The sequence below is a fragment of the Ambystoma mexicanum genome, chromosome 1q (genome assembly GCF_040938575.1).
Source record: "Ambystoma mexicanum isolate Mex_15411 chromosome 1q, UKY_AmexF1_1, whole genome shotgun sequence".
NCBI lineage: Eukaryota > Metazoa > Chordata > Amphibia > Caudata > Ambystomatidae > Ambystoma > Ambystoma mexicanum.
In genome coordinates this window covers 593,396,874-593,419,691 of record NC_090922.1, presented here as the reverse complement: position 1 = coordinate 593,419,691, position 22,818 = coordinate 593,396,874, and the positions used below count along the sequence as shown (strand labels likewise).

Here is a 22,818-nt window from a genome sequence, read left to right as displayed (position 1 = left end):
ATCGGGGCCCGGGCCCAAACCCCTGCCCACTGGGGCCATATCCTCCTGGATGCTAGCTTGGAGCCAGCCTCTGCTGGCTCACCAGCAGGTGGCGACAGCAGCAAGCATTAGCTAAAGGCTCCCCCCTCTGGCTACCACTGCAAGGCATCAGCCTGGCTGTGCTGCGAGGACCCCTGCAAAGGCTGACTGACAGCTGGGGGGTGCAAGCCAACAGCTGAAAAGCAGGCTTTGCGCTTTCATTTGCTCTGTTTCTTTTTTTTTTTAACCTGCATAGGTAACCCTGCACTTGGCAGGGCTTCAAAAAATTGAGTGAAACTCTTTAATGTTCCTCTCCACGGAAATCTTTAGTAAAAGGCGAAAGATTTATTCGGTTTGAAGAGAAACCAGAGTATGCGCTCTAGTGGCCCCGACTGCGGCCGCAAAAAATGCAACACCTCACTAGCTCAGGGTGACTTAGTGAAGCAGTGCACACGATGACGCTTTTTGAGATGAAGCGAATGGAGAATGCTATCGGGCTCCGAACCCGTGGCAGAATGACTTTATTTGCAAGCAATCCCATCCAAAGTCATGAAACCTGGCAGGGGATTGTGGGTATGCAAATTTCTCCAGACCGCAGGCCATGTGACATTGGCCAAAAGGCAGGCAGAGTCTGCCTTTGCCTGAGGACTCCCCTCGTTTACATAAGGTCTAGGGCTTCTGGGAGGCAGGCGTGAGATTTTCTTTTGGGCCCCAGAGATGGGGCTCCTCCCCCAGGATGTTGAAGAAGCAGCCCGCTCTCTCCTTTCTCAGGACACAGGGGTCATTTTCCGCCCTCACCCTGTCTTGCACGGGTGCTGGGCCTCCTGGGCTGCCAGCGGGCAAAGGACGGCGTTTGTCAGGCGTTCGTCAGCCGATCGGGGCCCGGGCCCAAACCCCTGCCCACTGGGGCCATATCCTCCTGGATGCTAGCTTGGAGCCAGCCTCTGCTGGCTCACCAGCAGGTGGCGACAGCAGCAAGCATTAGCTAAAGGCTCCCCCCTCTGGCTACCACTGCAAGGCATCAGCCTGGCTGTGCTGCAAGGACCCCTGCAAAGGCTGACTGACAGCTGGGGGGTGCAAGCCAACAGCTGAAAAGCAGGCTTTGCGCTTTCATTTGCTCTGTTTCTTTTTAACCAGCATAGGTAACCCTGCACTTGGCAGGGCTTCAAAAAATTGAGTGAAACTCTTTAATGTTCCTCTCCACGGAAATCTTTAGTAAAAGGCGAAAGATTTATTCGGTTTGAAGAGAAACCAGAGTATGCGCTCTAGTGGCCCCGACTGCGGCCGCAAAAAATGCAACACCTCACTAGCTCAGGGTGACTTAGTGAAGCAGTGCACACGATGACGCTTTTTGAGATGAAGCGAATGGAGAATGCTATCGGGCTCCGAACCCGTGGCAGAATGACTTTATTTGCAAGCAATCCCATCCAAAGTCATGAAACCTGGCAGGGGATTGTGGGTATGCAAATTTCTCCAGACCGCAGGCCATGTGACATTGGCCAAAAGGCAGGCAGAGTCTGCCTTTGCCTGAGGACTCCCCTCGTTTACATAAGGTCTAGGGCTTCTGGGAGGCAGGCGTGAGATTTTCTTTTGGGCCCCAGAGATGGGGCTCCTACCCCAGGATGTTGAAAAAGCAGCCCGCTCTCTCCTTTCTCAGGACACAGGGGTCATTTTCCGCCCTCACCCTGTCTTGCACGGGTGCTGGGCCTCCTGGGCTGCCAGGTTCTTTTGCCCGCCAGGGCAAAGCCCGCCGGGCAAAGGACGGCGTTTGTCAGGCGTTCGTCAGCCGATCGGGGCCCGGGCCCAAACCCCTGCCCACTGGGGCCATATCCTCCTGGATGCTAGCTTGGAGCCAGCCTCTGCTGGCTCACCAGCAGGTGGCGACAGCAGCAAGCATTAGCTAAAGGCTCCCCCCTCTGGCTACCACTGCAAGGCATCAGCCTGGCTGTGCTGCGAGGACCCCTGCAAAGGCTGACTGACAGCTGGGGGGTGCAAGCCAACAGCTGAAAAGCAGGCTTTGCGCTTTCATTTGCTCTGTTTCTTTTTAACCAGCATAGGTAACCCTGCACTTGGCAGGGCTTCAAAAAATTGAGTGAAACTCTTTAATGTTCCTCTCCACGGAAATCTTTAGTAAAAGGCGAAAGATTTATTCGGTTTGAAGAGAAACCAGAGTATGCGCTCTAGTGGCCCCGACTGCGGCCGCAAAAAATGCAACACCTCACTAGCTCAGGGTGACTTAGTGAAGCAGTGCACACGATGACGCTTTTTGAGATGAAGCGAATGGAGAATGCTATCGGGCTCCGAACCCGTGGCAGAATGACTTTATTTGCAAGCAATCCCATCCAAAGTCATGAAACCTGGCAGGGGATTGTGGGTATGCAAATTTCTCCAGACCGCAGGCCATGTGACATTGGCCAAAAGGCAGGCAGAGTCTGCCTTTGCCTGAGGACTCCCCTCGTTTACATAAGGTCTAGGGCTTCTGGGAGGCAGGCGTGAGATTTTCTTTTGGGCCCCAGAGATGGGGCTCCTCCCCCAGGATGTTGAAGAAGCAGCCCGCTCTCTCCTTTCTCAGGACACAGGGGTCATTTTCCGCCCTCACCCTGTCTTGCACGGGTGCTGGGCCTCCTGGGCTGCCAGCGGGCAAAGGACGGCGTTTGTCAGGCGTTCGTCAGCCGATCGGGGCCCGGGCCCAAACCCCTGCCCACTGGGGCCATATCCTCCTGGATGCTAGCTTGGAGCCAGCCTCTGCTGGCTCACCAGCAGGTGGCGACAGCAGCAAGCATTAGCTAAAGGCTCCCCCCTCTGGCTACCACTGCAAGGCATCAGCCTGGCTGTGCTGCGAGGACCCCTGCAAAGGCTGACTGACAGCTGGGGGGTGCAAGCCAACAGCTGAAAAGCAGGCTTTGCGCTTTCATTTGCTCTGTTTCTTTTTAACCAGCATAGGTAACCCTGCACTTGGCAGGGCTTCAAAAAATTGAGTGAAACTCTTTAATGTTCCTCTCCACGGAAATCTTTAGTAAAAGGCGAAAGATTTATTCGGTTTGAAGAGAAACCAGAGTATGCGCTCTAGTGGCCCCGACTGCGGCCGCAAAAAATGCAACACCTCACTAGCTCAGGGTGACTTAGTGAAGCAGTGCACACGATGACGCTTTTTGAGATGAAGCGAATGGAGAATGCTATCGGGCTCCGAACCCGTGGCAGAATGACTTTATTTGCAAGCAATCCCATCCAAAGTCATGAAACCTGGCAGGGGATTGTGGGTATGCAAATTTCTCCAGACCGCAGGCCATGTGACATTGGCCAAAAGGCAGGCAGAGTCTGCCTTTGCCTGAGGACTCCCCTCGTTTACATAAGGTCTAGGGCTTCTGGGAGGCAGGCGTGAGATTTTCTTTTGGGCCCCAGAGATGGGGCTCCTCCCCCAGGATGTTGAAGAAGCAGCCCGCTCTCTCCTTTCTCAGGACACAGGGGTCATTTTCCGCCCTCACCCTGTCTTGCACGGGTGCTGGGCCTCCTGGGCTGCCAGCGGGCAAAGGACGGCGTTTGTCAGGCGTTCGTCAGCCGATCGGGGCCCGGGCCCAAACCCCTGCCCACTGGGGCCATATCCTCCTGGATGCTAGCTTGGAGCCAGCCTCTGCTGGCTCACCAGCAGGTGGCGACAGCAGCAAGCATTAGCTAAAGGCTCCCCCCTCTGGCTACCACTGCAAGGCATCAGCCTGGCTGTGCTGCGAGGACCCCTGCAAAGGCTGACTGACAGCTGGGGGGTGCAAGCCAACAGCTGAAAAGCAGGCTTTGCGCTTTCATTTGCTCTGTTTCTTTTTAACCAGCATAGGTAACCCTGCACTTGGCAGGGCTTCAAAAAATTGAGTGAAACTCTTTAATGTTCCTCTCCACGGAAATCTTTAGTAAAAGGCGAAAGATTTATTCGGTTTGAAGAGAAACCAGAGTATGCGCTCTAGTGGCCCCGACTGCGGCCGCAAAAAATGCAACACCTCACTAGCTCAGGGTGACTTAGTGAAGCAGTGCACACGATGACGCTTTTTGAGATGAAGCGAATGGAGAATGCTATCGGGCTCCGAACCCGTGGCAGAATGACTTTATTTGCAAGCAATCCCATCCAAAGTCATGAAACCTGGCAGGGGATTGTGGGTATGCAAATTTCTCCAGACCGCAGGCCATGTGACATTGGCCAAAAGGCAGGCAGAGTCTGCCTTTGCCTGAGGACTCCCCTCGTTTACATAAGGTCTAGGGCTTCTGGGAGGCAGGCGTGAGATTTTCTTTTGGGCCCCAGAGATGGGGCTCCTCCCCCAGGATGTTGAAAAAGCAGCCCGCTCTCTCCTTTCTCAGGACACAGGGGTCATTTTCCGCCCTCACCCTGTCTTGCACGGGTGCTGGGCCTCCTGGGCTGCCAGGTTCTTTTGCCCGCCAGGGCAAAGCCCGCCGGGCAAAGGACGGCGTTTGTCAGGCGTTTGTCAGGCGTTTGTCAGGCGTTTGTCAGGCGTTTGTCAGGCGATCGGGGCCCGGGCCCAAACCCCTGCCCACTGGGGCCATATCCTCCTGGATGCTAGCTTGGAGCCAGCCTCTGCTGGCTCACCAGCAGGTGGCGACAGCAGCAAGCATTAGCTAAAGGCTCCCCCCTCTGGCTACCACTGCAAGGTATCAGCCTGGCTGTGCTGCGAGGACCCCTGCAAAGGCTGACTGACAGCTGGGGGGTGCAAGCCAACAGCTGAAAAGCAGGCTTTGCGCTTTCATTTGCTCTGTTTCTTTTTTTTTTTAACCAGCATAGGTAACCCTGCACTTGGCAGGGCTTCAAAAAATTGAGTGAAACTCTTTAATGTTCCTCTCCACGGAAATCTTTAGTAAAAGGCGAAAGATTTATTCGGTTTGAAGAGAAACCAGAGTATGCGCTCTAGTGGCCCCGACTGCGGCCGCAAAAAATGCAACACCTCACTAGCTCAGGGTGACTTAGTGAAGCAGTGCACACGATGACGCTTTTTGAGATGAAGCGAATGGAGAATGCTATCGGGCTCCGAACCCGTGGCAGAATGACTTTATTTGCAAGCAATCCCATCCAAAGTCATGAAACCTGGCAGGGGATTGTGGGTATGCAAATTTCTCCAGACCGCAGGCCATGTGACATTGGCCAAAAGGCAGGCAGAGTCTGCCTTTGCCTGAGGACTCCCCTCGTTTACATAAGGTCTAGGGCTTCTGGGAGGCAGGCGTGAGATTTTCTTTTGGGCCCCAGAGATGGGGCTCCTCCCCCAGGATGTTGAAGAAGCAGCCCGCTCTCTCCTTTCTCAGGACACAGGGGTCATTTTCCGCCCTCACCCTGTCTTGCACGGGTGCTGGGCCTCCTGGGCTGCCAGCGGGCAAAGGACGGCGTTTGTCAGGCGTTCGTCAGCCGATCGGGGCCCGGGCCCAAACCCCTGCCCACTGGGGCCATATCCTCCTGGATGCTAGCTTGGAGCCAGCCTCTGCTGGCTCACCAGCAGGTGGCGACAGCAGCAAGCATTAGCTAAAGGCTCCCCCCTCTGGCTACCACTGCAAGGCATCAGCCTGGCTGTGCTGCGAGGACCCCTGCAAAGGCTGACTGACAGCTGGGGGGTGCAAGCCAACAGCTGAAAAGCAGGCTTTGCGCTTTCATTTGCTCTGTTTCTTTTTAACCAGCATAGGTAACCCTGCACTTGGCAGGGCTTCGAAAAATTGAGTGAAACTCTTTAATGTTCCTCTCCACGGAAATCTTTAGTAAAAGGCGAAAGATTTATTCGGTTTGAAGAGAAACCAGAGTATGCGCTCTAGTGGCCCCGACTGCGGCCGCAAAAAATGCAACACCTCACTAGCTCAGGGTGACTTAGTGAAGCAGTGCACACGATGACGCTTTTTGAGATGAAGCGAATGGAGAATGCTATCGGGCTCCGAACCCGTGGCAGAATGACTTTATTTGCAAGCAATCCCATCCAAAGTCATGAAACCTGGCAGGGGATTGTGGGTATGCAAATTTCTCCAGACCGCAGGCCATGTGACATTGGCCAAAAGGCAGGCAGAGTCTGCCTTTGCCTGAGGACTCCCCTCGTTTACATAAGGTCTAGGGCTTCTGGGAGGCAGGCGTGAGATTTTCTTTTGGGCCCCAGAGATGGGGCTCCTCCCCCAGGATGTTGAAGAAGCAGCCCGCTCTCTCCTTTCTCAGGACACAGGGGTCATTTTCCGCCCTCACCCTGTCTTGCACGGGTGCTGGGCCTCCTGGGCTGCCAGCGGGCAAAGGACGGCGTTTGTCAGGCGTTCGTCAGCCGATCGGGGCCCGGGCCCAAACCCCTGCCCACTGGGGCCATATCCTCCTGGATGCTAGCTTGGAGCCAGCCTCTGCTGGCTCACCAGCAGGTGGCGACAGCAGCAAGCATTAGCTAAAGGCTCCCCCCTCTGGCTACCACTGCAAGGCATCAGCCTGGCTGTGCTGCGAGGACCCCTGCAAAGGCTGACTGACAGCTGGGGGGTGCAAGCCAACAGCTGAAAAGCAGGCTTTGCGCTTTCATTTGCTCTGTTTCTTTTTTTTTTTAACCTGCATAGGTAACCCTGCACTTGGCAGGGCTTCAAAAAATTGAGTGAAACTCTTTAATGTTCCTCTCCACGGAAATCTTTAGTAAAAGGCGAAAGATTTATTCGGTTTGAAGAGAAACCAGAGTATGCGCTCTAGTGGCCCCGACTGCGGCCGCAAAAAATGCAACACCTCACTAGCTCAGGGTGACTTAGTGAAGCAGTGCACACGATGACGCTTTTTGAGATGAAGCGAATGGAGAATGCTATCGGGCTCCGAACCCGTGGCAGAATGACTTTATTTGCAAGCAATCCCATCCAAAGTCATGAAACCTGGCAGGGGATTGTGGGTATGCAAATTTCTCCAGACCGCAGGCCATGTGACATTGGCCAAAAGGCAGGCAGAGTCTGCCTTTGCCTGAGGACTCCCCTCGTTTACATAAGGTCTAGGGCTTCTGGGAGGCAGGCGTGAGATTTTCTTTTGGGCCCCAGAGATGGGGCTCCTCCCCCAGGATGTTGAAGAAGCAGCCCGCTCTCTCCTTTCTCAGGACACAGGGGTCATTTTCCGCCCTCACCCTGTCTTGCACGGGTGCTGGGCCTCCTGGGCTGCCAGCGGGCAAAGGACGGCGTTTGTCAGGCGTTCGTCAGCCGATCGGGGCCCGGGCCCAAACCCCTGCCCACTGGGGCCATATCCTCCTGGATGCTAGCTTGGAGCCAGCCTCTGCTGGCTCACCAGCAGGTGGCGACAGCAGCAAGCATTAGCTAAAGGCTCCCCCCTCTGGCTACCACTGCAAGGCATCAGCCTGGCTGTGCTGCGAGGACCCCTGCAAAGGCTGACTGACAGCTGGGGGGTGCAAGCCAACAGCTGAAAAGCAGGCTTTGCGCTTTCATTTGCTCTGTTTCTTTTTAACCAGCATAGGTAACCCTGCACTTGGCAGGGCTTCAAAAAATTGAGTGAAACTCTTTAATGTTCCTCTCCACGGAAATCTTTAGTAAAAGGCGAAAGATTTATTCGGTTTGAAGAGAAACCAGAGTATGCGCTCTAGTGGCCCCGACTGCGGCCGCAAAAAATGCAACACCTCACTAGCTCAGGGTGACTTAGTGAAGCAGTGCACACGATGACGCTTTTTGAGATGAAGCGAATGGAGAATGCTATCGGGCTCCGAACCCGTGGCAGAATGACTTTATTTGCAAGCAATCCCATCCAAAGTCATGAAACCTGGCAGGGGATTGTGGGTATGCAAATTTCTCCAGACCGCAGGCCATGTGACATTGGCCAAAAGGCAGGCAGAGTCTGCCTTTGCCTGAGGACTCCCCTCGTTTACATAAGGTCTAGGGCTTCTGGGAGGCAGGCGTGAGATTTTCTTTTGGGCCCCAGAGATGGGGCTCCTCCCCCAGGATGTTGAAGAAGCAGCCCGCTCTCTCCTTTCTCAGGACACAGGGGTCATTTTCCGCCCTCACCCTGTCTTGCACGGGTGCTGGGCCTCCTGGGCTGCCAGCGGGCAAAGGACGGCGTTTGTCAGGCGTTCGTCAGCCGATCGGGGCCCGGGCCCAAACCCCTGCCCACTGGGGCCATATCCTCCTGGATGCTAGCTTGGAGCCAGCCTCTGCTGGCTCACCAGCAGGTGGCGACAGCAGCAAGCATTAGCTAAAGGCTCCCCCCTCTGGCTACCACTGCAAGGCATCAGCCTGGCTGTGCTGCGAGGACCCCTGCAAAGGCTGACTGACAGCTGGGGGGTGCAAGCCAACAGCTGAAAAGCAGGCTTTGCGCTTTCATTTGCTCTGTTTCTTTTTAACCAGCATAGGTAACCCTGCACTTGGCAGGGCTTCAAAAAATTGAGTGAAACTCTTTAATGTTCCTCTCCACGGAAATCTTTAGTAAAAGGCGAAAGATTTATTCGGTTTGAAGAGAAACCAGAGTATGCGCTCTAGTGGCCCCGACTGCGGCCGCAAAAAATGCAACACCTCACTAGCTCAGGGTGACTTAGTGAAGCAGTGCACACGATGACGCTTTTTGAGATGAAGCGAATGGAGAATGCTATCGGGCTCCGAACCCGTGGCAGAATGACTTTATTTGCAAGCAATCCCATCCAAAGTCATGAAACCTGGCAGGGGATTGTGGGTATGCAAATTTCTCCAGACCGCAGGCCATGTGACATTGGCCAAAAGGCAGGCAGAGTCTGCCTTTGCCTGAGGACTCCCCTCGTTTACATAAGGTCTAGGGCTTCTGGGAGGCAGGCGTGAGATTTTCTTTTGGGCCCCAGAGATGGGGCTCCTCCCCCAGGATGTTGAAAAAGCAGCCCGCTCTCTCCTTTCTCAGGACACAGGGGTCATTTTCCGCCCTCACCCTGTCTTGCACGGGTGCTGGGCCTCCTGGGCTGCCAGGTTCTTTTGCCCGCCAGGGCAAAGCCCGCCGGGCAAAGGACGGCGTTTGTCAGGCGTTTGTCAGCCGATCGGGGCCCGGGCCCAAACCCCTGCCCACTGGGGCCATATCCTCCTGGATGCTAGCTTGGAGCCAGCCTCTGCTGGCTCACCAGCAGGTGGCGACAGCAGCAAGCATTAGCTAAAGGCTCCCCCCTCTGGCTACCACTGCAAGGTATCAGCCTGGCTGTGCTGCGAGGACCCCTGCAAAGGCTGACTGACAGCTGGGGGGTGCAAGCCAACAGCTGAAAAGCAGGCTTTGCGCTTTCATTTGCTCTGTTTCTTTTTTTTTTTAACCAGCATAGGTAACCCTGCACTTGGCAGGGCTTCAAAAAATTGAGTGAAACTCTTTAATGTTCCTCTCCACGGAAATCTTTAGTAAAAGGCGAAAGATTTATTCGGTTTGAAGAGAAACCAGAGTATGCGCTCTAGTGGCCCCGACTGCGGCCGCAAAAAATGCAACACCTCACTAGCTCAGGGTGACTTAGTGAAGCAGTGCACACGATGACGCTTTTTGAGATGAAGCGAATGGAGAATGCTATCGGGCTCCGAACCCGTGGCAGAATGACTTTATTTGCAAGCAATCCCATCCAAAGTCATGAAACCTGGCAGGGGATTGTGGGTATGCAAATTTCTCCAGACCGCAGGCCATGTGACATTGGCCAAAAGGCAGGCAGAGTCTGCCTTTGCCTGAGGACTCCCCTCGTTTACATAAGGTCTAGGGCTTCTGGGAGGCAGGCGTGAGATTTTCTTTTGGGCCCCAGAGATGGGGCTCCTCCCCCAGGATGTTGAAGAAGCAGCCCGCTCTCTCCTTTCTCAGGACACAGGGGTCATTTTCCGCCCTCACCCTGTCTTGCACGGGTGCTGGGCCTCCTGGGCTGCCAGCGGGCAAAGGACGGCGTTTGTCAGGCGTTCGTCAGCCGATCGGGGCCCGGGCCCAAACCCCTGCCCACTGGGGCCATATCCTCCTGGATGCTAGCTTGGAGCCAGCCTCTGCTGGCTCACCAGCAGGTGGCGACAGCAGCAAGCATTAGCTAAAGGCTCCCCCCTCTGGCTACCACTGCAAGGCATCAGCCTGGCTGTGCTGCGAGGACCCCTGCAAAGGCTGACTGACAGCTGGGGGGTGCAAGCCAACAGCTGAAAAGCAGGCTTTGCGCTTTCATTTGCTCTGTTTCTTTTTAACCAGCATAGGTAACCCTGCACTTGGCAGGGCTTCAAAAAATTGAGTGAAACTCTTTAATGTTCCTCTCCACGGAAATCTTTAGTAAAAGGCGAAAGATTTATTCGGTTTGAAGAGAAACCAGAGTATGCGCTCTAGTGGCCCCGACTGCGGCCGCAAAAAATGCAACACCTCACTAGCTCAGGGTGACTTAGTGAAGCAGTGCACACGATGACGCTTTTTGAGATGAAGCGAATGGAGAATGCTATCGGGCTCCGAACCCGTGGCAGAATGACTTTATTTGCAAGCAATCCCATCCAAAGTCATGAAACCTGGCAGGGGATTGTGGGTATGCAAATTTCTCCAGACCGCAGGCCATGTGACATTGGCCAAAAGGCAGGCAGAGTCTGCCTTTGCCTGAGGACTCCACTCGTTTACATAAGGTCTAGGGCTTCTGGGAGGCAGGCGTGAGATTTTCTTTTGGGCCCCAGAGATGGGGCTCCTCCCCCAGGATGTTGAAAAAGTAGCCCGCTCTCTCCTTTCTCAGGACACAGGGGTCATTTTCCGCCCTCACCCTGTCTTGCACGGGTGCTGGGCCTCCTGGGCTGCCAGGTTCTTTTGCCCGCCAGGGCAAAGCCCGCCGGGCAAAGGACGGCGTTTGTCAGGCGTTCGTCAGCCGATCGGGGCCCGGGCCCAAACCCCTGCCCACTGGGGCCATATCCTCCTGGATGCTAGCTTGGAGCCAGCCTCTGCTGGCTCACCAGCAGGTGGCGACAGCAGCAAGCATTAGCTAAAGGCTCCCCCCTCTGGCTACCACTGCAAGGCATCAGCCTGGCTGTGCTGCGAGGACCCCTGCAAAGGCTGACTGACAGCTGGGGGGTGCAAGCCAACAGCTGAAAAGCAGGCTTTGCGCTTTCATTTGCTCTGTTTCTTTTTTTTTTTAACCAGCATAGGTAACCCTGCACTTGGCAGGGCTTCGAAAAATTGAGTGAAACTCTTTAATGTTCCTCTCCACGGAAATCTTTAGTAAAAGGCGAAAGATTTATTCGGTTTGAAGAGAAACCAGAGTATGCGCTCTAGTGGCTCCGACTGCGGCCGCAAAAAATGCAACACCTCACTAGCTCAGGGTGACTTAGTGAAGCAGTGCACACGATGACGCTTTTTGAGATGAAGCGAATGGAGAATGCTATCGGGCTCCGAACCCGTGGCAGAATGACTTTATTTGCAAGCAATCCCATCCAAAGTCATGAAACCTGGCAGGGGATTGTGGGTATGCAAATTTCTCCAGACCGCAGGCCATGTGACATTGGCCAAAAGGCAGGCAGAGTCTGCCTTTGCCTGAGGACTCCCCTCGTTTACATAAGGTCTAGGGCTTCTGGGAGGCAGGCGTGAGATTTTCTTTTGGGCCCCAGAGATGGGGCTCCTCCCCCAGGATGTTGAAAAAGCAGCCCGCTCTCTCCTTTCTCAGGACACAGGGGTCATTTTCCGCCCTCACCCTGTCTTGCACGGGTGCTGGGCCTCCTGGGCTGCCAGGTTCTTTTGCCCGCCAGGGCAAAGCCCGCCGGGCAAAGGACGGCGTTTGTCAGGCGTTTGTCAGGCGTTTGTCAGGCGTTTGTCAGGCGTTTGTCAGGCGATCGGGGCCCGGGCCCAAACCCCTGCCCACTGGGGCCATATCCTCCTGGATGCTAGCTTGGAGCCAGCCTCTGCTGGCTCACCAGCAGGTGGCGACAGCAGCAAGCATTAGCTAAAGGCTCCCCCCTCTGGCTACCACTGCAAGGTATCAGCCTGGCTGTGCTGCGAGGACCCCTGCAAAGGCTGACTGACAGCTGGGGGGTGCAAGCCAACAGCTGAAAAGCAGGCTTTGCGCTTTCATTTGCTCTGTTTCTTTTTTTTTTTAACCAGCATAGGTAACCCTGCACTTGGCAGGGCTTCAAAAAATTGAGTGAAACTCTTTAATGTTCCTCTCCACGGAAATCTTTAGTAAAAGGCGAAAGATTTATTCGGTTTGAAGAGAAACCAGAGTATGCGCTCTAGTGGCCCCGACTGCGGCCGCAAAAAATGCAACACCTCACTAGCTCAGGGTGACTTAGTGAAGCAGTGCACACGATGACGCTTTTTGAGATGAAGCGAATGGAGAATGCTATCGGGCTCCGAACCCGTGGCAGAATGACTTTATTTGCAAGCAATCCCATCCAAAGTCATGAAACCTGGCAGGGGATTGTGGGTATGCAAATTTCTCCAGACCGCAGGCCATGTGACATTGGCCAAAAGGCAGGCAGAGTCTGCCTTTGCCTGAGGACTCCCCTCGTTTACATAAGGTCTAGGGCTTCTGGGAGGCAGGCGTGAGATTTTCTTTTGGGCCCCAGAGATGGGGCTCCTCCCCCAGGATGTTGAAGAAGCAGCCCGCTCTCTCCTTTCTCAGGACACAGGGGTCATTTTCCGCCCTCACCCTGTCTTGCACGGGTGCTGGGCCTCCTGGGCTGCCAGCGGGCAAAGGACGGCGTTTGTCAGGCGTTCGTCAGCCGATCGGGGCCCGGGCCCAAACCCCTGCCCACTGGGGCCATATCCTCCTGGATGCTAGCTTGGAGCCAGCCTCTGCTGGCTCACCAGCAGGTGGCGACAGCAGCAAGCATTAGCTAAAGGCTCCCCCCTCTGGCTACCACTGCAAGGCATCAGCCTGGCTGTGCTGCGAGGACCCCTGCAAAGGCTGACTGACAGCTGGGGGGTGCAAGCCAACAGCTGAAAAGCAGGCTTTGCGCTTTCATTTGCTCTGTTTCTTTTTAACCAGCATAGGTAACCCTGCACTTGGCAGGGCTTCAAAAAATTGAGTGAAACTCTTTAATGTTCCTCTCCACGGAAATCTTTAGTAAAAGGCGAAAGATTTATTCGGTTTGAAGAGAAACCAGAGTATGCGCTCTAGTGGCCCCGACTGCGGCCGCAAAAAATGCAACACCTCACTAGCTCAGGGTGACTTAGTGAAGCAGTGCACACGATGACGCTTTTTGAGATGAAGCGAATGGAGAATGCTATCGGGCTCCGAACCCGTGGCAGAATGACTTTATTTGCAAGCAATCCCATCCAAAGTCATGAAACCTGGCAGGGGATTGTGGGTATGCAAATTTCTCCAGACCGCAGGCCATGTGACATTGGCCAAAAGGCAGGCAGAGTCTGCCTTTGCCTGAGGACTCCACTCGTTTACATAAGGTCTAGGGCTTCTGGGAGGCAGGCGTGAGATTTTCTTTTGGGCCCCAGAGATGGGGCTCCTCCCCCAGGATGTTGAAAAAGTAGCCCGCTCTCTCCTTTCTCAGGACACAGGGGTCATTTTCCGCCCTCACCCTGTCTTGCACGGGTGCTGGGCCTCCTGGGCTGCCAGGTTCTTTTGCCCGCCAGGGCAAAGCCCGCCGGGCAAAGGACGGCGTTTGTCAGGCGTTCGTCAGCCGATCGGGGCCCGGGCCCAAACCCCTGCCCACTGGGGCCATATCCTCCTGGATGCTAGCTTGGAGCCAGCCTCTGCTGGCTCACCAGCAGGTGGCGACAGCAGCAAGCATTAGCTAAAGGCTCCCCCCTCTGGCTACCACTGCAAGGCATCAGCCTGGCTGTGCTGCGAGGACCCCTGCAAAGGCTGACTGACAGCTGGGGGGTGCAAGCCAACAGCTGAAAAGCAGGCTTTGCGCTTTCATTTGCTCTGTTTCTTTTTTTTTTTAACCAGCATAGGTAACCCTGCACTTGGCAGGGCTTCGAAAAATTGAGTGAAACTCTTTAATGTTCCTCTCCACGGAAATCTTTAGTAAAAGGCGAAAGATTTATTCGGTTTGAAGAGAAACCAGAGTATGCGCTCTAGTGGCCCCGACTGCGGCCGCAAAAAATGCAACACCTCACTAGCTCAGGGTGACTTAGTGAAGCAGTGCACACGATGACGCTTTTTGAGATGAAGCGAATGGAGAATGCTATCGGGCTCCGAACCCGTGGCAGAATGACTTTATTTGCAAGCAATCCCATCCAAAGTCATGAAACCTGGCAGGGGATTGTGGGTATGCAAATTTCTCCAGACCGCAGGCCATGTGACATTGGCCAAAAGGCAGGCAGAGTCTGCCTTTGCCTGAGGACTCCCCTCGTTTACATAAGGTCTAGGGCTTCTGGGAGGCAGGCGTGAGATTTTCTTTTGGGCCCCAGAGATGGGGCTCCTCCCCCAGGATGTTGAAGAAGCAGCCCGCTCTCTCCTTTCTCAGGACACAGGGGTCATTTTCCGCCCTCACCCTGTCTTGCACGGGTGCTGGGCCTCCTGGGCTGCCAGCGGGCAAAGGACGGCGTTTGTCAGGCGTTCGTCAGCCGATCGGGGCCCGGGCCCAAACCCCTGCCCACTGGGGCCATATCCTCCTGGATGCTAGCTTGGAGCCAGCCTCTGCTGGCTCACCAGCAGGTGGCGACAGCAGCAAGCATTAGCTAAAGGCTCCCCCCTCTGGCTACCACTGCAAGGCATCAGCCTGGCTGTGCTGCGAGGACCCCTGCAAAGGCTGACTGACAGCTGGGGGGTGCAAGCCAACAGCTGAAAAGCAGGCTTTGCGCTTTCATTTGCTCTGTTTCTTTTTTTTTTTAACCTGCATAGGTAACCCTGCACTTGGCAGGGCTTCAAAAAATTGAGTGAAACTCTTTAATGTTCCTCTCCACGGAAATCTTTAGTAAAAGGCGAAAGATTTATTCGGTTTGAAGAGAAACCAGAGTATGCGCTCTAGTGGCCCCGACTGCGGCCGCAAAAAATGCAACACCTCACTAGCTCAGGGTGACTTAGTGAAGCAGTGCACACGATGACGCTTTTTGAGATGAAGCGAATGGAGAATGCTATCGGGCTCCGAACCCGTGGCAGAATGACTTTATTTGCAAGCAATCCCATCCAAAGTCATGAAACCTGGCAGGGGATTGTGGGTATGCAAATTTCTCCAGACCGCAGGCCATGTGACATTGGCCAAAAGGCAGGCAGAGTCTGCCTTTGCCTGAGGACTCCCCTCGTTTACATAAGGTCTAGGGCTTCTGGGAGGCAGGCGTGAGATTTTCTTTTGGGCCCCAGAGATGGGGCTCCTCCCCCAGGATGTTGAAGAAGCAGCCCGCTCTCTCCTTTCTCAGGACACAGGGGTCATTTTCCGCCCTCACCCTGTCTTGCACGGGTGCTGGGCCTCCTGGGCTGCCAGCGGGCAAAGGACGGCGTTTGTCAGGCGTTCGTCAGCCGATCGGGGCCCGGGCCCAAACCCCTGCCCACTGGGGCCATATCCTCCTGGATGCTAGCTTGGAGCCAGCCTCTGCTGGCTCACCAGCAGGTGGCGACAGCAGCAAGCATTAGCTAAAGGCTCCCCCCTCTGGCTACCACTGCAAGGCATCAGCCTGGCTGTGCTGCGAGGACCCCTGCAAAGGCTGACTGACAGCTGGGGGGTGCAAGCCAACAGCTGAAAAGCAGGCTTTGCGCTTTCATTTGCTCTGTTTCTTTTTAACCAGCATAGGTAACCCTGCACTTGGCAGGGCTTCAAAAAATTGAGTGAAACTCTTTAATGTTCCTCTCCACGGAAATCTTTAGTAAAAGGCGAAAGATTTATTCGGTTTGAAGAGAAACCAGAGTATGCGCTCTAGTGGCCCCGACTGCGGCCGCAAAAAATGCAACACCTCACTAGCTCAGGGTGACTTAGTGAAGCAGTGCACACGATGACGCTTTTTGAGATGAAGCGAATGGAGAATGCTATCGGGCTCCGAACCCGTGGCAGAATGACTTTATTTGCAAGCAATCCCATCCAAAGTCATGAAACCTGGCAGGGGATTGTGGGTATGCAAATTTCTCCAGACCGCAGGCCATGTGACATTGGCCAAAAGGCAGGCAGAGTCTGCCTTTGCCTGAGGACTCCCCTCGTTTACATAAGGTCTAGGGCTTCTGGGAGGCAGGCGTGAGATTTTCTTTTGGGCCCCAGAGATGGGGCTCCTCCCCCAGGATGTTGAAAAAGCAGCCCGCTCTCTCCTTTCTCAGGACACAGGGGTCATTTTCCGCCCTCACCCTGTCTTGCACGGGTGCTGGGCCTCCTGGGCTGCCAGGTTCTTTTGCCCGCCAGGGCAAAGCCCGCCGGGCAAAGGACGGCGTTTGTCAGGCGTTTGTCAGCCGATCGGGGCCCGGGCCCAAACCCCTGCCCACTGGGGCCATATCCTCCTGGATGCTAGCTTGGAGCCAGCCTCTGCTGGCTCACCAGCAGGTGGCGACAGCAGCAAGCATTAGCTAAAGGCTCCCCCCTCTGGCTACCACTGCAAGGTATCAGCCTGGCTGTGCTGCGAGGACCCCTGCAAAGGCTGACTGACAGCTGGGGGGTGCAAGCCAACAGCTGAAAAGCAGGCTTTGCGCTTTCATTTGCTCTGTTTCTTTTTTTTTTTAACCAGCATAGGTAACCCTGCACTTGGCAGGGCTTCAAAAAATTGAGTGAAACTCTTTAATGTTCCTCTCCACGGAAATCTTTAGTAAAAGGCGAAAGATTTATTCGGTTTGAAGAGAAACCAGAGTATGCGCTCTAGTGGCCCCGACTGCGGCCGCAAAAAATGCAACACCTCACTAGCTCAGGGTGACTTAGTGAAGCAGTGCACACGATGACGCTTTTTGAGATGAAGCGAATGGAGAATGCTATCGGGCTCCGAACCCGTGGCAGAATGACTTTATTTGCAAGCAATCCCATCCAAAGTCATGAAACCTGGCAGGGGATTGTGGGTATGCAAATTTCTCCAGACCGCAGGCCATGTGACATTGGCCAAAAGGCAGGCAGAGTCTGCCTTTGCCTGAGGACTCCCCTCGTTTACATAAGGTCTAGGGCTTCTGGGAGGCAGGCGTGAGATTTTCTTTTGGGCCCCAGAGATGGGGCTCCTCCCCCAGGATGTTGAAGAAGCAGCCCGCTCTCTCCTTTCTCAGGACACAGGGGTCATTTTCCGCCCTCACCCTGTCTTGCACGGGTGCTGGGCCTCCTGGGCTGCCAGCGGGCAAAGGACGGCGTTTGTCAGGCGTTCGTCAGCCGATCGGGGCCCGGGCCCAAACCCCTGCCCACTGGGGCCATATCCTCCTGGATGCTAGCTTGGAGCCAGCCTCTGCTGGCTCACCAGCAGGTGGCGACAGCAGCAAGCATTAGCTAAAGGCTCCCCCCTCTGGCTACCACTGCAAGGCATCAGCCTGGCTGTGCTGCGAGGACCCCTGCAAAGGCTGACTGACAGCTGGGGGGTGCAAGCCAACAGCTGAAAAGCAGGCTTTGCGCTTTCATTTGCTCTGTTTCTTTTTAACCAGCATAGGTAACCCTGCACTTGGCAGGGCTTCAAAAAATTGAGTGAAACTCTTTAATGTTCCTCTCCACGGAAATCTTTAGTAAAAGGCGAAAGATTTATTCGGTTTGAAGAGAAACCAGAGTATGCGCTCTAGTGGCCCCGACTGCGGCCGCAAAAAATGCAACACCTCACTAGCTCAGGGTGACTTAGTGAAGCAGTGCACACGATGACGCTTTTTGAGATGAAGCGAATGGAGAATGCTATCGGGCTCCGAACCCGTGGCAGAATGACTTTATTTGCAAGCAATCCCATCCAAAGTCATGAAACCTGGCAGGGGATTGTGGGTATGCAAATTTCTCCAGACCGCAGGCCATGTGACATTGGCCAAAAGGCAGGCAGAGTCTGCCTTTGCCTGAGGACTCCACTCGTTTACATAAGGTCTAGGGCTTCTGGGAGGCAGGCGTGAGATTTTCTTTTGGGCCCCAGAGATGGGGCTCCTCCCCCAGGATGTTGAAAAAGTAGCCCGCTCTCTCCTTTCTCAGGACACAGGGGTCATTTTCCGCCCTCACCCTGTCTTGCACGGGTGCTGGGCCTCCTGGGCTGCCAGGTTCTTTTGCCCGCCAGGGCAAAGCCCGCCGGGCAAAGGACGGCGTTTGTCAGGCGTTCGTCAGCCGATCGGGGCCCGGGCCCAAACCCCTGCCCACTGGGGCCATATCCTCCTGGATGCTAGCTTGGAGCCAGCCTCTGCTGGCTCACCAGCAGGTGGCGACAGCAGCAAGCATTAGCTAAAGGCTCCCCCCTCTGGCTACCACTGCAAGGCATCAGCCTGGCTGTGCTGCGAGGACCCCTGCAAAGGCTGACTGACAGCTGGGGGGTGCAAGCCAACAGCTGAAAAGCAGGCTTTGCGCTTTCATTTGCTCTGTTTCTTTTTTTTTTTAACCAGCATAGGTAACCCTGCACTTGGCAGGGCTTCGAAAAATTGAGTGAAACTCTTTAATGTTCCTCTCCACGGAAATCTTTAGTAAAAGGCGAAAGATTTATTCGGTTTGAAGAGAAACCAGAGTATGCGCTCTAGTGGCCCCGACTGCGGCCGCAAAAAATGCAACACCTCACTAGCTCAGGGTGACTTAGTGAAGCAGTGCACACGATGACGCTTTTTGAGATGAAGCGAATGGAGAATGCTATCGGGCTCCGAACCCGTGGCAGAATGACTTTATTTGCAAGCAATCCCATCCAAAGTCATGAAACCTGGCAGGGGATTGTGGGTATGCAAATTTCTCCAGACCGCAGGCCATGTGACATTGGCCAAAAGGCAGGCAGAGTCTGCCTTTGCCTGAGGACTCCCCTCGTTTACATAAGGTCTAGGGCTTCTGGGAGGCAGGCGTGAGATTTTCTTTTGGGCCCCAGAGATGGGGCTCCTCCCCCAGGATGTTGAAGAAGCAGCCCGCTCTCTCCTTTCTCAGGACACAGGGGTCATTTTCCGCCCTCACCCTGTCTTGCACGGGTGCTGGGCCTCCTGGGCTGCCAGCGGGCAAAGGACGGCGTTTGTCAGGCATTCGTCAGCCGATCGGGGCCCGGGCCCAAACCCCTGCCCACTGGGGCCATATCCTCCTGGATGCTAGCTTGGAGCCAGCCTCTGCTGGCTCACCAGCAGGTGGCGACAGCAGCAAGCATTAGCTAAAGGCTCCCCCCTCTGGCTACCACTGCAAGGCATCAGCCTGGCTGTGCTGCGAGGACCCCTGCAAAGGCTGACTGACAGCTAGGGGGTGCAAGCCAACAGCTGAAAAGCAGGCTTTGCGCTTTCATTTGCTCTGTTTCTTTTTAACCAGCATAGGTAACCCTGCACTTGGCAGGGCTTCAAAAAATTGAGTGAAACTCTTTAATGTTCCTCTCCACGGAAATCTTTAGTAAAAGGCGAAAGATTTATTCGGTTTGAAGAGAAACCAGAGTATGCGCTCTAGTGGCCCCGACTGCGGCCGCAAAAAATGCAACACCTCACTAGCTCAGGGTGACTTAGTGAAGCAGTGCACACGATGACGCTTTTTGAGATGAAGCGAATGGAGAATGCTATCGGGCTCCGAACCCGTGGCAGAATGACTTTATTTGCAAGCAATCCCATCCAAAGTCATGAAACCTGGCAGGGGATTGTGGGTATGCAAATTTCTCCAGACCGCAGGCCATGTGACATTGGCCAAAAGGCAGGCAGAGTCTGCCTTTGCCTGAGGACTCCCCTCGTTTACATAAGGTCTAGGGCTTCTGGGAGGCAGGCGTGAGATTTTCTTTTGGGCCCCAGAGATGGGGCTCCTACCCCAGGATGTTGAAAAAGCAGCCCGCTCTCTCCTTTCTCAGGACACAGGGGTCATTTTCCGCCCTCACCCTGTCTTGCACGGGTGCTGGGCCTCCTGGGCTGCCAGGTTCTTTTGCCCGCCAGGGCAAAGCCCGCCGGGCAAAGGACGGCGTTTGTCAGGCGTTCGTCAGCCGATCGGGGCCCGGGCCCAAACCCCTGCCCACTGGGGCCATATCCTCCTGGATGCTAGCTTGGAGCCAGCCTCTGCTGGCTCACCAGCAGGTGGCGACAGCAGCAAGCATTAGCTAAAGGCTCCCCCCTCTGGCTACCACTGCAAGGCATCAGCCTGGCTGTGCTGCGAGGACCCCTGCAAAGGCTGACTGACAGCTGGGGGGTGCAAGCCAACAGCTGAAAAGCAGGCTTTGCGCTTTCATTTGCTCTGTTTCTTTTTAACCAGCATAGGTAACCCTGCACTTGGCAGGGCTTCAAAAAATTGAGTGAAACTCTTTAATGTTCCTCTCCACGGAAATCTTTAGTAAAAGGCGAAAGATTTATTCGGTTTGAAGAGAAACCAGAGTATGCGCTCTAGTGGCCCCGACTGCGGCCGCAAAAAATGCAACACCTCACTAGCTCAGGGTGACTTAGTGAAGCAGTGCACACGATGACGCTTTTTGAGATGAAGCGAATGGAGAATGCTATCGGGCTCCGAACCCGTGGCAGAATGACTTTATTTGCAAGCAATCCCATCCAAAGTCATGAAACCTGGCAGGGGATTGTGGGTATGCAAATTTCTCCAGACCGCAGGCCATGTGACATTGGCCAAAAGGCAGGCAGAGTCTGCCTTTGCCTGAGGACTCCCCTCGTTTACATAAGGTCTAGGGCTTCTGGGAGGCAGGCGTGAGATTTTCTTTTGGGCCCCAGAGATGGGGCTCCTACCCCAGGATGTTGAAAAAGCAGCCCGCTCTCTCCTTTCTCAGGACACAGGGGTCATTTTCCGCCCTCACCCTGTCTTGCACGGGTGCTGGGCCTCCTGGGCTGCCAGGTTCTTTTGCCCGCCAGGGCAAAGCCCGCCGGGCAAAGGACGGCGTTTGTCAGGCGTTCGTCAGCCGATCGGGGCCCGGGCCCAAACCCCTGCCCACTGGGGCCATATCCTCCTGGATGCTAGCTTGGAGCCAGCCTCTGCTGGCTCACCAGCAGGTGGCGACAGCAGCAAGCATTAGCTAAAGGCTCCCCCCTCTGGCTACCACTGCAAGGCATCAGCCTGGCTGTGCTGCGAGGACCCCTGCAAAGGCTGACTGACAGCTGGGGGGTGCAAGCCAACAGCTGAAAAGCAGGCTTTGCGCTTTCATTTGCTCTGTTTCTTTTTAACCAGCATAGGTAACCCTGCACTTGGCAGGGCTTCAAAAAATTGAGTGAAACTCTTTAATGTTCCTCTCCACGGAAATCTTTAGTAAAAGGCGAAAGATTTATTCGGTTTGAAGAGAAACCAGAGTATGCGCTCTAGTGGCCCCGACTGCGGCCGCAAAAAATGCAACACCTCACTAGCTCAGGGTGACTTAGTGAAGCAGTGCACACGATGACGCTTTTTGAGATGAAGCGAATGGAGAATGCTATCGGGCTCCGAACCCGTGGCAGAATGACTTTATTTGCAAGCAATCCCATCCAAAGTCATGAAACCTGGCAGGGGATTGTGGGTATGCAAATTTCTCCAGACCGCAGGCCATGTGACATTGGCCAAAAGGCAGGCAGAGTCTGCCTTTGCCTGAGGACTCCCCTCGTTTACATAAGGTCTAGGGCTTCTGGGAGGCAGGCGTGAGATTTTCTTTTGGGCCCCAGAGATGGGGCTCCTCCCCCAGGATGTTGAAGAAGCAGCCCGCTCTCTCCTTTCTCAGGACACAGGGGTCATTTTCCGCCCTCACCCTGTCTTGCACGGGTGCTGGGCCTCCTGGGCTGCCAGCGGGCAAAGGACGGCGTTTGTCAGGCGTTCGTCAGCCGATCGGGGCCCGGGCCCAAACCCCTGCCCACTGGGGCCATATCCTCCTGGATGCTAGCTTGGAGCCAGCCTCTGCTGGCTCACCAGCAGGTGGCGACAGCAGCAAGCATTAGCTAAAGGCTCCCCCCTCTGGCTACCACTGCAAGGCATCAGCCTGGCTGTGCTGCGAGGACCCCTGCAAAGGCTGACTGACAGCTGGGGGGTGCAAGCCAACAGCTGAAAAGCAGGCTTTGCGCTTTCATTTGCTCTGTTTCTTTTTAACCAGCATAGGTAACCCTGCACTTGGCAGGGCTTCAAAAAATTGAGTGAAACTCTTTAATGTTCCTCTCCACGGAAATCTTTAGTAAAAGGCGAAAGATTTATTCGGTTTGAAGAGAAACCAGAGTATGCGCTCTAGTGGCCCCGACTGCGGCCGCAAAAAATGCAACACCTCACTAGCTCAGGGTGACTTAGTGAAGCAGTGCACACGATGACGCTTTTTGAGATGAAGCGAATGGAGAATGCTATCGGGCTCCGAACCCGTGGCAGAATGACTTTATTTGCAAGCAATCCCATCCAAAGTCATGAAACCTGGCAGGGGATTGTGGGTATGCAAATTTCTCCAGACCGCAGGCCATGTGACATTGGCCAAAAGGCAGGCAGAGTCTGCCTTTGCCTGAGGACTCCCCTCGTTTACATAAGGTCTAGGGCTTCTGGGAGGCAGGCGTGAGATTTTCTTTTGGGCCCCAGAGATGGGGCTCCTCCCCCAGGATGTTGAAGAAGCAGCCCGCTCTCTCCTTTCTCAGGACACAGGGGTCATTTTCCGCCCTCACCCTGTCTTGCACGGGTGCTGGGCCTCCTGGGCTGCCAGCGGGCAAAGGACGGCGTTTGTCAGGCGTTCGTCAGCCGATCGGGGCCCGGGCCCAAACCCCTGCCCACTGGGGCCATATCCTCCTGGATGCTAGCTTGGAGCCAGCCTCTGCTGGCTCACCAGCAGGTGGCGACAGCAGCAAGCATTAGCTAAAGGCTCCCCCCTCTGGCTACCACTGCAAGGCATCAGCCTGGCTGTGCTGCGAGGACCCCTGCAAAGGCTGACTGACAGCTGGGGGGTGCAAGCCAACAGCTGAAAAGCAGGCTTTGCGCTTTCATTTGCTCTGTTTC

The 22,818-nt window shown here is 54.9% G+C and overlaps 25 non-coding genes across 25 annotated transcripts; all 25 read right to left on the bottom strand.

Annotated features, from left to right (window-relative positions):
- Positions 1–276: 276 nt before the first annotated feature.
- Positions 277–392, bottom strand: LOC138564834 (U5 spliceosomal RNA). Its single transcript, XR_011300765.1, has one exon. It is a non-coding gene; the product is annotated as a U5 spliceosomal RNA (small nuclear RNA).
- A 770-nt stretch (positions 393–1,162) lies between these two features.
- Positions 1,163–1,278, bottom strand: LOC138564832 (U5 spliceosomal RNA). Its single transcript, XR_011300763.1, has one exon. It is a non-coding gene; the product is annotated as a U5 spliceosomal RNA (small nuclear RNA).
- A 799-nt stretch (positions 1,279–2,077) lies between these two features.
- LOC138564831 (U5 spliceosomal RNA) lies at positions 2,078–2,193 on the bottom strand. The gene has a single exon (XR_011300762.1). It is a non-coding gene; the product is annotated as a U5 spliceosomal RNA (small nuclear RNA).
- Positions 2,194–2,963: 770 nt separating this feature from the next.
- Positions 2,964–3,079, bottom strand: LOC138564830 (U5 spliceosomal RNA). Its single transcript, XR_011300761.1, has one exon. It is a non-coding gene; the product is annotated as a U5 spliceosomal RNA (small nuclear RNA).
- A 770-nt stretch (positions 3,080–3,849) lies between these two features.
- On the bottom strand, positions 3,850–3,965 carry LOC138564829 (U5 spliceosomal RNA). Its single transcript, XR_011300760.1, has one exon. It is a non-coding gene; the product is annotated as a U5 spliceosomal RNA (small nuclear RNA).
- Positions 3,966–4,803: 838 nt separating this feature from the next.
- LOC138564828 (U5 spliceosomal RNA) lies at positions 4,804–4,919 on the bottom strand. Its single transcript, XR_011300759.1, has one exon. It is a non-coding gene; the product is annotated as a U5 spliceosomal RNA (small nuclear RNA).
- Positions 4,920–5,689: 770 nt separating this feature from the next.
- Positions 5,690–5,805, bottom strand: LOC138564930 (U5 spliceosomal RNA). Its single transcript, XR_011300855.1, has one exon. It is a non-coding gene; the product is annotated as a U5 spliceosomal RNA (small nuclear RNA).
- A 776-nt stretch (positions 5,806–6,581) lies between these two features.
- LOC138564826 (U5 spliceosomal RNA) lies at positions 6,582–6,697 on the bottom strand. The gene has a single exon (XR_011300757.1). It is a non-coding gene; the product is annotated as a U5 spliceosomal RNA (small nuclear RNA).
- Positions 6,698–7,467: 770 nt separating this feature from the next.
- On the bottom strand, positions 7,468–7,583 carry LOC138564825 (U5 spliceosomal RNA). The gene has a single exon (XR_011300756.1). It is a non-coding gene; the product is annotated as a U5 spliceosomal RNA (small nuclear RNA).
- Positions 7,584–8,353: 770 nt separating this feature from the next.
- On the bottom strand, positions 8,354–8,469 carry LOC138564824 (U5 spliceosomal RNA). The gene has a single exon (XR_011300755.1). It is a non-coding gene; the product is annotated as a U5 spliceosomal RNA (small nuclear RNA).
- An 805-nt stretch (positions 8,470–9,274) lies between these two features.
- Positions 9,275–9,390, bottom strand: LOC138564823 (U5 spliceosomal RNA). The gene has a single exon (XR_011300754.1). It is a non-coding gene; the product is annotated as a U5 spliceosomal RNA (small nuclear RNA).
- A 770-nt stretch (positions 9,391–10,160) lies between these two features.
- Positions 10,161–10,276, bottom strand: LOC138564821 (U5 spliceosomal RNA). The gene has a single exon (XR_011300752.1). It is a non-coding gene; the product is annotated as a U5 spliceosomal RNA (small nuclear RNA).
- An 805-nt stretch (positions 10,277–11,081) lies between these two features.
- On the bottom strand, positions 11,082–11,197 carry LOC138564929 (U5 spliceosomal RNA). The gene has a single exon (XR_011300853.1). It is a non-coding gene; the product is annotated as a U5 spliceosomal RNA (small nuclear RNA).
- An 838-nt stretch (positions 11,198–12,035) lies between these two features.
- Positions 12,036–12,151, bottom strand: LOC138564820 (U5 spliceosomal RNA). The gene has a single exon (XR_011300751.1). It is a non-coding gene; the product is annotated as a U5 spliceosomal RNA (small nuclear RNA).
- A 770-nt stretch (positions 12,152–12,921) lies between these two features.
- Positions 12,922–13,037, bottom strand: LOC138564819 (U5 spliceosomal RNA). The gene has a single exon (XR_011300750.1). It is a non-coding gene; the product is annotated as a U5 spliceosomal RNA (small nuclear RNA).
- An 805-nt stretch (positions 13,038–13,842) lies between these two features.
- On the bottom strand, positions 13,843–13,958 carry LOC138564928 (U5 spliceosomal RNA). The gene has a single exon (XR_011300852.1). It is a non-coding gene; the product is annotated as a U5 spliceosomal RNA (small nuclear RNA).
- A 776-nt stretch (positions 13,959–14,734) lies between these two features.
- On the bottom strand, positions 14,735–14,850 carry LOC138564818 (U5 spliceosomal RNA). The gene has a single exon (XR_011300749.1). It is a non-coding gene; the product is annotated as a U5 spliceosomal RNA (small nuclear RNA).
- Positions 14,851–15,620: 770 nt separating this feature from the next.
- LOC138564817 (U5 spliceosomal RNA) lies at positions 15,621–15,736 on the bottom strand. Its single transcript, XR_011300748.1, has one exon. It is a non-coding gene; the product is annotated as a U5 spliceosomal RNA (small nuclear RNA).
- Positions 15,737–16,541: 805 nt separating this feature from the next.
- LOC138564816 (U5 spliceosomal RNA) lies at positions 16,542–16,657 on the bottom strand. Its single transcript, XR_011300747.1, has one exon. It is a non-coding gene; the product is annotated as a U5 spliceosomal RNA (small nuclear RNA).
- A 770-nt stretch (positions 16,658–17,427) lies between these two features.
- Positions 17,428–17,543, bottom strand: LOC138564814 (U5 spliceosomal RNA). The gene has a single exon (XR_011300745.1). It is a non-coding gene; the product is annotated as a U5 spliceosomal RNA (small nuclear RNA).
- Positions 17,544–18,348: 805 nt separating this feature from the next.
- LOC138564927 (U5 spliceosomal RNA) lies at positions 18,349–18,464 on the bottom strand. The gene has a single exon (XR_011300851.1). It is a non-coding gene; the product is annotated as a U5 spliceosomal RNA (small nuclear RNA).
- A 770-nt stretch (positions 18,465–19,234) lies between these two features.
- Positions 19,235–19,350, bottom strand: LOC138564813 (U5 spliceosomal RNA). The gene has a single exon (XR_011300744.1). It is a non-coding gene; the product is annotated as a U5 spliceosomal RNA (small nuclear RNA).
- A 799-nt stretch (positions 19,351–20,149) lies between these two features.
- LOC138564812 (U5 spliceosomal RNA) lies at positions 20,150–20,265 on the bottom strand. The gene has a single exon (XR_011300743.1). It is a non-coding gene; the product is annotated as a U5 spliceosomal RNA (small nuclear RNA).
- Positions 20,266–21,064: 799 nt separating this feature from the next.
- LOC138564811 (U5 spliceosomal RNA) lies at positions 21,065–21,180 on the bottom strand. Its single transcript, XR_011300742.1, has one exon. It is a non-coding gene; the product is annotated as a U5 spliceosomal RNA (small nuclear RNA).
- Positions 21,181–21,950: 770 nt separating this feature from the next.
- On the bottom strand, positions 21,951–22,066 carry LOC138564810 (U5 spliceosomal RNA). The gene has a single exon (XR_011300741.1). It is a non-coding gene; the product is annotated as a U5 spliceosomal RNA (small nuclear RNA).
- Positions 22,067–22,818: the final 752 nt, after the last annotated feature.